This window comes from Pinus tabuliformis, chromosome 5_1 (assembly GCF_031772625.1).
Source record: "Pinus tabuliformis cultivar Carrire ecotype Pingquan chromosome 5_1, CPIR1, whole genome shotgun sequence".
In the NCBI taxonomy this organism is placed as follows: domain Eukaryota; kingdom Viridiplantae; phylum Streptophyta; class Pinopsida; order Pinales; family Pinaceae; genus Pinus; species Pinus tabuliformis.
In genome coordinates, this window is record NC_142305.1 from 910,184,819 (window position 1) to 910,197,041 (window position 12,223).

Genomic DNA, 12,223 nt, shown 5'->3' on the forward strand with positions numbered 1-12,223 from the left:
GCATGTGGCGTTAATGAGATGATTTTATGGATGCACATAAATGAAATTCTAATTACAGTCACAGTATGTGGATCTTATGTAGAATTGGTGTTAACCTGTCTTTTGTTAAGATAGTGAATAGTCGTGCTTGAGCCGCTATGCAAATTTTTTAACTGTGGTTAAGGCTCGACTGTATAAACTATGGTACAAGTTATTTGTGCTATGCATCCAATGCTGTGCTTCTGATTAATTGTGCATAATCCCTAAGATACACATGTTGACGTGTCATGCAACTGTGGCAGACGGATTATTGATTATGTATGATAAATGATTTTGTTTTGAAACAGTAGAGCCTATGGTTCGGGTTATCTAATATATGCATTATGCATTATAGGATGAATTGCATCCATTGAGGCGTTCTAATTATTTATTCGTATTGCATAAGATATATGTCGGTGGTACTTTCGGTCATGACAATAGGAATATGAACATGCTATATGGCAAAGCTAGTTATTGTAAATGGATGACCTGATCTCCATAAATGTTGGATTGAATCCTCAAAGGAGGGATACTCAAATGCGGGATATTGAATAATATTGATTGATTCCTCCTCTGTGATGTGATGTAGGCATGGGTAGAAGTGCTTGTGTTAGCTTTGTTATGAGGTAGTTGTAATGAACACGTGTGACAACCATTACATCTAAATTTATTACAAGCTAAAATTAGTAAAGGAAACCAATATGTTGCCTTTAATACTCTACTGAAAGAGGACCCAAAGTTGATCATAATTCATGGAACAAGGTACCAATCAACCTTAAGCACAATGCAAGAATAGGATGAAAACCTTAAGCATGACCACCAACTCATCGAATGGCCTTGAGGCTGCAATATGCAAGAAGAGGATGAAAAACATTGACTTTGAAAGCTTTTACAACCAGAGAACCTTAAAACCCCAACTCCCTCCTTAGGACAAGTGTATTTGAGTTTACCAAGAGTTGGCTTCCAACACACCCAACGCTCAATGCCAAACATGACATGGTACACTAAAACACAAAGACCGTAAAACCTTTCAACATATCGACAAAGTACACATTCTTCCTTGAAATACACATTCTAAGGAAACCCACAAATGACTTCTCCTCATTTTGAGGATGGTACCTAAGTTAAATTGGATTGCATAGGGATTTCTTAACACAGGGTTCAAAATTATTACAACAATATACTCATTAATCACTAAATATGTCATTTGTAGGAATTGCAGTTAGGTGGGGAGGATAACACTCCTATCCATTTTTAAAGCTACACCCAATTAATAAGTTCTCCATGTGCCACAATAAATGCAATTTTTATGACTATAGTGACACATCCCTCGAGATTTCCTTCCACACCAACACTTTTATCCATGAACTAAAGAGTGACTATTTCATTATTATATTATACATACATGTTAATATAAGCATTAAAATTTGTATTCCTTTGTAAAAAATGCTAGTCCAAGAGATACATTTGATCACCTTGTCTTGTATCCAATATCCAATGTTGACCCCTATATCCTTAGATCTAGAGTGAAGGTTTCATTTCTAATGTTGTGTTTGAGCTTAAATTCTAATTAAATATTTGGGTTAGCCAAGGTCATTACTTAACTTAATGGCTTTGCAATATACAATGTATCATATTTTTTTTAAGTTCAATTGGTGAGATATGTCTGGGGGATTGAACTTTCGATCACTTGGATACACAAGGGCTTGCCAACATGCTTTTTTCCAATTGTGCTACTACCCTCAGAAAATATACAATGTATCATATTAACATCCACTTAAACCAAATTGAATTTTGGGACACATGTCTCTTTGATGATGAAGGGAATCCAATTATGTGATGTCAAACACATTCCCTCACAAACACTCACAAAGACCCTACACTTTTTAGGGTTCGAACCTAGTTTGTCTGTTATGAAACCAACTCACAAAAACATAGAAAAGATAGATCAACAACTTAGAAATCAGCCTCTTCGAGGGGGCAACCTCCTTTACATTACACAAAAGAACAATTATTGGATGATACAAATGACAAAGCCTCATTTCTATATATAGGAGTCTAAGGGGTCACAATATAATCAAAGTCAACATAACAATAATAATATAAGGGCACAAAAATAACAATAGTGGGCTTCTATGGGGCACAATAATAACAATATGGGGACAATAAGGGCACAACAATAACAGTAAGGGCCACAATGACACTAGTAATGGGGGAATCACTAGTGTTATAGGGACCTAACATTGTCTATATGGAAACACTGTATAATTTTGAATTTATTTATTGTAGATTTGTACATAGATGGATATTCCTTTCTTTGCATTTATCTTTTAGACTTCTTGCTTTCACCAATTGATTTAGAGCTTATGGAGTCTCAAGTAGCACCAATCCCCTTGCTTCTATTGGATTGAATAACATGATTTCTCTTTTGAAATCCATAATATCTCATTCACATGCTTCCTATTTCTCCCATAAGACTTTAGCACAGACTCCATGATCATGTTTGTGTCCCTCTTAATAACGCACTCCTTGGAAGGGGCCATAAAATCTTTTATTAGGACTAAACTTGGATGTCTCTTCTTTCTTGCCCTTTGATTCTTCATTCAATCATACCACCCATCAACTTGTTATTTTTCCATTTTTCTTATAATGACCTTTGTTGTTGGGAAGGTGCCTTTCAAGTATTTTGTCTTTGCATATAGATACACATAAAGTATCATTATTTTAATCTAATGGACGTGGTTGTTAAAATCACCAATATTTAATTAAATATGCATTGTTATACCTTTGCTCAAGTCAACTTCAATTCAAATTCTAACACATGTGTGTATACCCTTCCTTGCTTAGTTTGTATATTGTTGTAAGTCCCCAATATATTTATGTTGGCTTTTGAAAGATCATCTCATCCCAAAATAAGTCGGGGGGATTCAATATTCAAATCCGACAGAGTGGGGTTGAAGAAATGGATATTGAAGATGGCTTCAATTATAGAAACTATCTTTTGAAAAAAGGTTAGTTTTGCCCCAAAAAGAAAGTCCCTCCTTTGAGACCTTGCCACAACTTCCATAGTTGTGAAATTTTACAATAATAGAACCTCTAGAGTAGAGGTTTACCATATACTTAGAACTTAGGTTGGAATTGATTTGATTCTTGAACTCTTTAGATGATGACTAGAGATCATTAAATACATAGTTTGAAGCATTTGCTTGTAGTTATTAATGAACTTGTTAACCATCCATAGATGAATACTTCCCTTGCACATGTGCTTGATTTTGTCAATAATGAAAGAATCCTACTATGTTTTTTGTATATTCGACAAGACTACATCTTTAAAATAAAGAAGATTCAATTCTTAATGCTTTGCAATCCTGTAAGAGGGAGGGACAATCGAAGTCACGCAGGAGGAGGTATTCCCTTTGTTTAGCGAAACTCTACAGAGATAAAGCACTAAATGCAAGATTAACCCCTTGTTTATGTGATAATTAGGGAATATATATCTATTCTCTCAAAGATTAGTCTTATACATTCAAAAAGAATTTCTCATTTATTCTAAATAACACTTAACACTGTTTATAGAATAATTTCTCACCATTACAATCACAATAATCATTTTTCAAGGCAAAAACTACATCAATTTTTTTTGAATATGCAAGTAGATAATCTCCACAAATGAAGATGAAAACATATTTTGAGCATGTTTAAAGTGGATTAAAATATAATAATAAAAGACACAACAAAAATCTTGATACAATAATAGCTCAAATAATTATCTTTAACAAAAATCTATTAAAAATTACTATAAAATTATAAAATGAAATTAACATTAATAAATAATCAATTAATTTATATAAAATCCCAATTTAATAATGAATAATTACTTAATTCTTTAAGTTCCACTTCAAAGAAAGCATTGACACATCAGCTAGAGAAGGGTGCATTATTGTTTTGGAGTAAGAGAAGGGTGCATTATTGTTTCGGAGCTCTATGTCCGTCGCATCAATATTTTATTTGATGTGCCCAATTATTTTTCCAAAGTAAAACTATTATTCAGCTTAAATAATAGAATGTATAATATTTCAAATTCTATAAAATGTATAATATTTCAAATTCTTTGAAAATCCGTTTTACTGAAACACAAATATATGGCCGTCGATGACATGATCGGACGGTAGATATTCTATCCCGCCTTTAAATTCAAATCCTCTTGGTAGTTTGGCGCCATTGCGCGTATCCCTCTCAACGAGCTCAGTAGCTCGCATATGAACAATCATGGTTTGCAATCGCATAAACATTGCCCCGGAATCGATCCACGAGCCACCAGATCTCTCTCTGCACGACTTCCAATAGTTCATCTGCGTTTCTCCGTGATCAAAACGATTTCAGAAAAGGTATTTTTCTGCAAGAGAGTGCTAAAATTGCAAAGCGCCATTATTTTCTTGTCGCCGTCATGAATCCTCTACGCCTTGTCCTAATGAAATTATTTAGAGTTCTTGATTGGAAAAATTTGCCATATTTCAACTTTCTGGAAATATTTCATTAAATAAGTTACCGTATTATCTAAAATAAATCTGAAGAAAGAGGCCATGCTCAAAACAATGTTTTAAGCAGCAAATTTCACAAGGGTTATTTCTGGTTCAGTTATTCTGAGCTTTCAATGGAAAATTTTGACTCTATTTTGGCGGGCTATGGTTTGTTTTATCGGGTAATTAGGGTTTTGCTTTTATGTGTATTTTGTGAGTTTCTTGTTGTTTTGATGTCCCATTGATATTTTGATCAGCATTTTTTGATCTCATTATGGTCTGTAATAATTGTTTTCCTATGTTGATAGGCTGCCGATGAAGATTTTTTCGGGGATGTATTTGATGGTTTATTTGTTATCATTGGGGGTTTTGTATTTTGACGAGTCTTTTTATATTTTGTTGAACTATAGGAAATCCTTTTTTCAATGTCTTTGAAGAATCTATGATGGTTTCTCTGTTATTCTGGTTTAGTGGGGGGTGTGATGGTCATTTGTTATTGTTAAGCTTACGGGGTTTCGTATTTTTTGGTTTTTGGATTAGCCATTGAATAGTGAATTGGGCCTATTTGATAATCTGTCTTTTGGTTATTTGCATTAGGGTGATTTGTCTTTTTATGTTGTGAGGTGGTATGATTCAGGCATATGTCTATTTTGGTCTTCTGTCAACTGTTTTCGTTGACTTTCTATGATGTTTTGAACAGGCTGTTGATCATTTCTGTACTTTATGGGGATGTATGGGATGAGAATTCTTTTGTTATTAAATAGTTGATGATTTGTATTCTTACATGTTTGATGTTATTATTGAGCTTTTTTGTGGGATCCTTTTCGGTAATGTTAAGGAATATCTCCTGTGTTTTTAATAGGTCGTTGGTAATTTATCTTTGAATGCATTTGATATGGTGGGATATTGCGGACGTTACTTCTAATGGATGCCATGGGCTCTTAAAATGATCCTAATGCAGTTTCATTGTTTATTAATATTCCCATTCTTTTTATATGTTTGACCCTGCAGGAAGGCGAAGCTGAACAGGTTTGACAAGGATGGGAATCAATGGAAGAAGCGTGGTGTAGGAACAGTAAAGTTTCTTAAGCACAAGGATACTACAAAGGTTCGGCTGGTCATGAGGAAATCCAAGACATTGAAAATATGTGCAAACCATTTAAGTATCTAAATTTGTTTGTTTGTTTTTTTTGTGTAATTTCCCCCCTGAGATTGTAATAGCTTATCTTACGTCCAAGTTTTAAGAGGCTTTCTGTGCCGAGAATTTGTGTTGATCCTTATTATCTGGATTATATTGTTTTTTTTTTTTGCCTTGCAGTTCATTCCCCAATGTCACTTCAGGAGCACGCAGGTAGTGATAAAACTTGGGTCTGGCATGCAACTGATTTCTCAGATGGGGAACTGAAGGAAGAACTCTTCTGCATTTGTCTTGGCTCTGTAGACAATGAGCACTGTTCTTAGACTCTTCTAATCCTTGTTATGATCTTTTCTTTCTGTCTTGTATTTTTCTTTGATAAAATCAATGTTTGAGTACCTATATTCTTGGATCATTTCATTGAAGGGTTGATTTTGCATATGTTCTTAGGATGCTTTTGTGCAGATTATAGTGGGTTGGTAAGGGACCCCCCTCCCCAAACACCCTATCAGCATAGTTAAGACTTGAGTTTAGGGTGGCTTTAATTATCTCTGGTAATAGCAAATGATACGGAGGATTGTGCATAACCCACCCCCTTTTTGATTCCAATAAGCAGAGGTGGTCACTATGGTAATCTGATTTCAATTTGTAGTTAGAAAATGGGGTCACAACTTTCCATATTTTTTGTTTTGTTTTGTCTTTTTACATCAAACAATAGTATATTTATTAGAACCATAGTCAACTAAACAAACATGAAACAATTTATTTGACAGGTGGAAGAAGTGATAGGCTTAGAGCAATTGAATTGTAGGCCATGCTTCTTGACAAATTGATGAAAAGATGTCTCCTTACTTGAGATTTAGGTTGGCACCATGGCACCATCCTGTCCATCATTATACACTAATCTTGTCATTATATTCTTCACTGTGAATGACTGGCCTGTTCCCTGCAAATAGATCTGGGCATAGAGGAGCCAATCCAAGAACAGTAATCTCTAGCACAAGACAATATTAATGATCTAAATACCTAATCCTGAAGCTTGAGTTTGATTTTTCTCTACTGGTTCTGAATCTCTGATTGAGAATCTCCCACTCGTCATTATCAAACCTTCTCCTTCATCATTGGCATCAGCTGCACTGCTGAGGTACTTTGGTTGGTTGTCATTGGACTTGAGAGCTTGAAGTTTCAAATGATTATAGTAACAGACAGCTAGAAAAGCCAGTCCACACCCACTCAAGTTTATGACTGTAACCTTTTCATTTATTATAGACAAAGATTATGTTATGAGCAGCCAGTCCTTGACAAGACCAGCAACATTCATAGTCAAGGCTGAAGTCTTTCCTATCAGAAGAAACACTGCAAGATTAAGAGCCAAGGCACAAGCAGAAATGTCATGTAATCCAAATCAAAGGAAGAGACCCTGATTATCAGAAATGGGTATTCTACTAAGGCCCAGGGGGTGCTGAGAAAAACAAGGCAACAAGGAGCAACAAAGATGTGATGGGATTCAACTTAATCCCTTTTGATGTTTGTGGAATTTGTATGAGAACCAATTGGGTAGTCTCACATGCAACTGCACTTAACTGGAGAATCACCTCCCATGCATTCATATTGGCCTCCCCATAAGCTGAAATAGTAACTCCAATGGATATGGCCAACATATTGGCCTCGGGCTCACCTTTATAAGCTTCTTTCTTCAGGGAAACCACAATCAAATACGCAGCAATGGGAATTAGAGCTTTCAGCATTTGAAATAATGATACTGAGAGGAAAACATAGGCAGAATTTGAGAACCAGAGACCCAAAGAATACACTTATCAATACTATGGGTTCAACGAGCTTGAAGACTCTTACAATAGCAACAGCCAGTGTTGAGTAGAAGCCCATGTGAATCATGGTGGGACTGATCACACTAAAGTTGTCAAGCAATGGCAACTCCAATGGATATGGCTAACATATTGGCCATGGCCTCACCTTTATAAGATTATTTCTTCAAGGGAACTGCAATCGAATGCATATCAAATGGGCACAAGAGCTTTCAACATTTGAAATATCGATACTTTGAGAGACATGCACCAAGGGCTGCATCATTTAGGATTTGTACTCAGTTTAGGTGTCATATTCAAGGGGAAGTTGTTATGCTTTCCACCACTTCAGAGATTGTTAGAGTGATGAAACAAAAGAGGCTCCCTCTTGAGGCTAGATTATGTCATTCATATCAGTTGTGTTGTTGATGTCCTAGCTCAGCCAAGTCTTGCCAAAACTCTGTTGAGGTTCAAAATTTATTATAAACTGAAATGTCTTCACAAGAATTGACCTCATAAAATGCCATAATCACAAGATATGCCATACATGGCTGTGATTATGGCTCGCAAGACCCTTAGACTTTGAGCAATGAGGCTCGCAACATCACTTATGATTATGCACTCTACAATTCTGTGACCAGCTGAATGTCAAGCAATTGAACTGCGATTTAAATCCTATTTTGTCAGCAATAAGTACTATACTTTGTCTTTATTTAGTGTAGAGAACCAAGCACTTATTATGCTCATCTATAGAAGGGACAATGGTTGTTTGCCTATGAGGTATAAGGAAATCCTATAAGATGTTTTGTATTTTCGTATGGAATTGAATCATACTCCTGCACACTGTAACATTCATATATATCAACCTGTAGAGGCTTTAATAACACCTGGTATTCTGGTTAGTGATTTTATTGGACCTCATGTGCATATCCTACATGCACAGGATGGACTATTCATATGTTACAGGGTATTATTCTTATTATTTAGGGTGCACATCTTCAGGTGCTCAAGAACGATTACTAGAACAATCAGTTAATTCTGCAATTTAAAGGATGAAAAAGGAGGTTATAGGAGTCTAGTTTTGGTTCTCATGCACAATGTCACACTAGTCTGCCTGGGCATGGTTCTCATGGTTTAATAGTGACTTGAGGAGTCATAATACCACAAATCACTAAACACGAACAGCTAAAGTAGCCCAAGGACAATAGCCATCTTTACACATTAATTAACAGGTCTTACATTAATTATCCTAGGGGGTTTTAATACTTCCAAATGCTTAAAAAACAGTTAGCAGAGCATTCACATTACACATTCCAGCAATCTTTTCTATAAAACAACCAAATGCAGTCAGGAGAGCCCTCCTTTTAAACTATACAACCTTATTGTTAGTATGATCAACCTTATTTTAATATATAGTGTGACAAACCGTATGTGTCAGGCAGGTGGAAAACTTTTCTCGCAATTGACTAAGCGACGTCCTGCGAGCCAGACTTGAGATAGAAACCCTCGTCAGAAGTATATGCTTGGCTCTTTTCCAAACAAATGAAGAGTCAATGAGGTTTTGTGTAATCACTTCTGGTATCGTATTGGGTTATTGTTAGAAGCGATAATTGGATTCGAATTCTCATCGAGTGAGTTGTTCTGCTTTCTCAATTTGAGAGGGTTTGTTTGGAGGGAAAAACGAAAGAGGACATACAAGAATAGTGAGGGGAAAGATGCAGAGGAAGAGGATTGAGAACATCGCCAACAGGCAGGCTACATTTTCCAAATGTAGGTGGATTGCTGAAGAAAGCTTACGAGCTCTCGGTGCTCTGCACTGCAGAAGTTGAACTTGTGATTTTCTCCCCAGCAGGAAAGCTCTATGAACTGTTTTTTAGTGCAAATCCTACTATTTTGATTCTAATAATCATGGCTATGCAAACCTCATGAGATTCTTACTAATAACCGCGGTGGTGCAAGCCCTAGTAAGCTTGATGTTGAAAAATTTAGTGTAAAACCTCCAAATCGCTGGTTTTGTTGTAGTGCTTATTGGAGAGTATATAAAAAATTTCACACCTTTTTATGAGATATGGGAGGAAAACATGTTAAAGATTTTTAATAAATATAAAATTTCCAAAATGATGCTAGTTACATGTGATTCTTTTTTCATTGTTTGTGATTATGAAAAATGAAACTCAATGTTTTTTCATTAGTGCACACATATTTCATTATATAATTGCATATAGAAAAATCATTCCAGAGCCGATAACAATAAAAGTGAAGAATTTATGGTCCAACGTTATATTTAAGGGAGATGTTTAAGGATGACGTTTGAATTTTGTTTTTCATTTTAAGACATTTGGAGCAAATATTAGGAAGGACTTTGAGAAAGGATTGTCCTTGATTTTCGAAAATGGAGTTGTTCCTTTCCAGCCATATGCCCAAGTGACCATCAAAGGGAGAGCTCATATGTTTTTTGGATGTTTTCTTTATAGCCATTTTTTTACACATATCCATAGAGTCCCCATGCCATTGATGTGAATTACTTGTTCGGTTTTTTTTAACCAAAATTTTTAACCAAACAAGAAAAATAAAAAAAATGCCTCAAGATCAAAGACTGAAACAAAGACCTATTGACATACCTTTTAAAGTATGGAAAGAACTTGTAAAATCATATGAGAAGTTGGATGCACAAAGAAAAGCCGGCAATGAGAGCATTCAGGTATTGAATTTTTCATTAAACATTATTTAGAATGTATTAATACTTATAAGTATCTTAGACATGTATTTGTGTGAAAATAAATTGAATTGGTTTATGTTTAAGGACAAGGCATCCAAGGCGAGGTTAACCAAGACAAAAGTCACTCATCGTAGTGGCCAGAAAGGTTTAAAGCACTGATAACAACCTTTGTAAGTATATTAAACATGTGATATTTTTTTAATAAATTTTGTACTAGAAGAAAGTCATTGTTATCTAATTTCTCCCTATTTACTGATTGATAGGAACTAAAATATGGAAGACCTCCAAATCATTTGGAAAAGGAGGTGCTGCAGCAAAAGAGATGGGTTGAATTTGTTGTTTGGATGGACTCTATGGTATGTAATCTTAGTTGGATTTCCAATATACTTTTAAACCATATTTTCATTTTATTTTTTAGTACTATTAGATATTATATCTTACCTCATTTTATGGTTAACATTGTATAACAAAAACATGCGTTGTGTTATGTAATTAATACTAACATGCAATATTGATTTTTTTTGTCAGAATGCTATAGGTAATGATTGCCAAGACGATGATCCAAATTATGTTCAACATATATCAGGAGATGATGAGGATGAGGATGAGGATGATGGTGGTGAAGGAGGAGATGATGATGATAGTTGCGGTGTTGGTGATGATGTGGATCAGAGTAATGAGGATGGTCAAGATGATCATGAGGATGATCTTGGTGGTGGTAGCTAGGCATGCACATGCATTGTTTTTTATGAAGAAATTATTGTGTAGAATGACATTGTTATGTTTAGATGGGTGTTGTGAATTTACCCTATATCAATGAGACATTTTGATTTTGTAATCATACAATGAGTTTGATTTATGTATGTTGTTAATTTATCGTAGAATAACGATATTCATGAAATATTTTGATTTGTTAATCATATTTGAATTTTACTTGTTTTGATTAAAAATAATACTGATTTTATTAGTATTATGTTGCTATTTTATACATGTTTTGAAAATTGTTAATGACACATTGTTATTTTTTTGGATGGATGTTGTCAATTTCTCTTAAATTTCTTTACAAATGATTTTGAATTGTGATATCTGCTTTAATGATATTTAGAAACTATCATATATTTCACCATGAATCTATAAAGGAGGTCATATATGTAAAGAAAAATATACTCTATATAAGAAGTCAAATGCGGATGTAACCATGGATGCAAAATTGAAAGTAAAATTGGATGTTAAACTAGGAATTAATACAAAATGCAAACAATTGACATACAAAGTGTTTTAAATTAGAAGTGAAAAATTGTGCAATAGTTGACACAAAGAAGGGAACAAAACATGGCATACAAAAGGATATCAAATTGGGCAAAAACAAGGACACATAAATGGGCACCAAATTAGATGCAAAAAAAGACAACAACTAGATGTAAAATAAGATGCAAAGTTGAGCGTTAAAAAGAAGCAAAAAACATTACAAATTAATATGCCAAATGATGATGCAAATAACGGTGTAAATTTGGGATGCAAACTTGGGTGCAAAAAAGGAAAAAAAAAAGATGTAAGAAAAGACATAAAACAAGATGCAAAATGGGGTTGAAAAAAGGTGAAACCAAGGATGCCATATTGGATGTAAAAAATGATTCCTAATCACATGCAAATTTAGGCTCGAAATCAGACACAAAATTATATGCAAATGTGGACACAAAATGAGGCAAAAAAAGATGCAAATTTGGATGGTGAAAACGATGTAAAACTAGACACCAAAAAAATGCAAAATTGGATGAAAAAGTCGGTGTAAATAATGGTGCAACATTGGACACAAGTAGACACAAAAAATGGTGCAAAAAGGGGCATAAAATAGCTTAAAATTGGATGCAAAACTTGGTGCAAAAACAAATACAAAAGTAGACGTAAAAAATGGCTCTAAATTGAATGTACCATTAGACACAAAATAAGATGCAAAGGTGGACACAACACATAACTCAACATAAGATGCAAATATAAATGCAAATTTGGATGCTCAAAATGATGT

The 12,223-nt window shown here is 34.6% G+C and overlaps 1 long non-coding RNA gene across 1 annotated transcript; it reads left to right on the plus strand.

Moving 5' to 3' along the window:
* The first annotated feature begins 9,462 nt into the window (after nt 1–9,462).
* Nucleotides 9,463–11,092, plus strand: LOC149167768 (uncharacterized). The gene is made up of 3 exons (XR_016260578.1): nt 9,463–10,367; nt 10,461–10,553; nt 10,726–11,092. It is a non-coding gene; the product is annotated as an uncharacterized LOC149167768 (long non-coding RNA).
* Nucleotides 11,093–12,223: the final 1,131 nt, after the last annotated feature.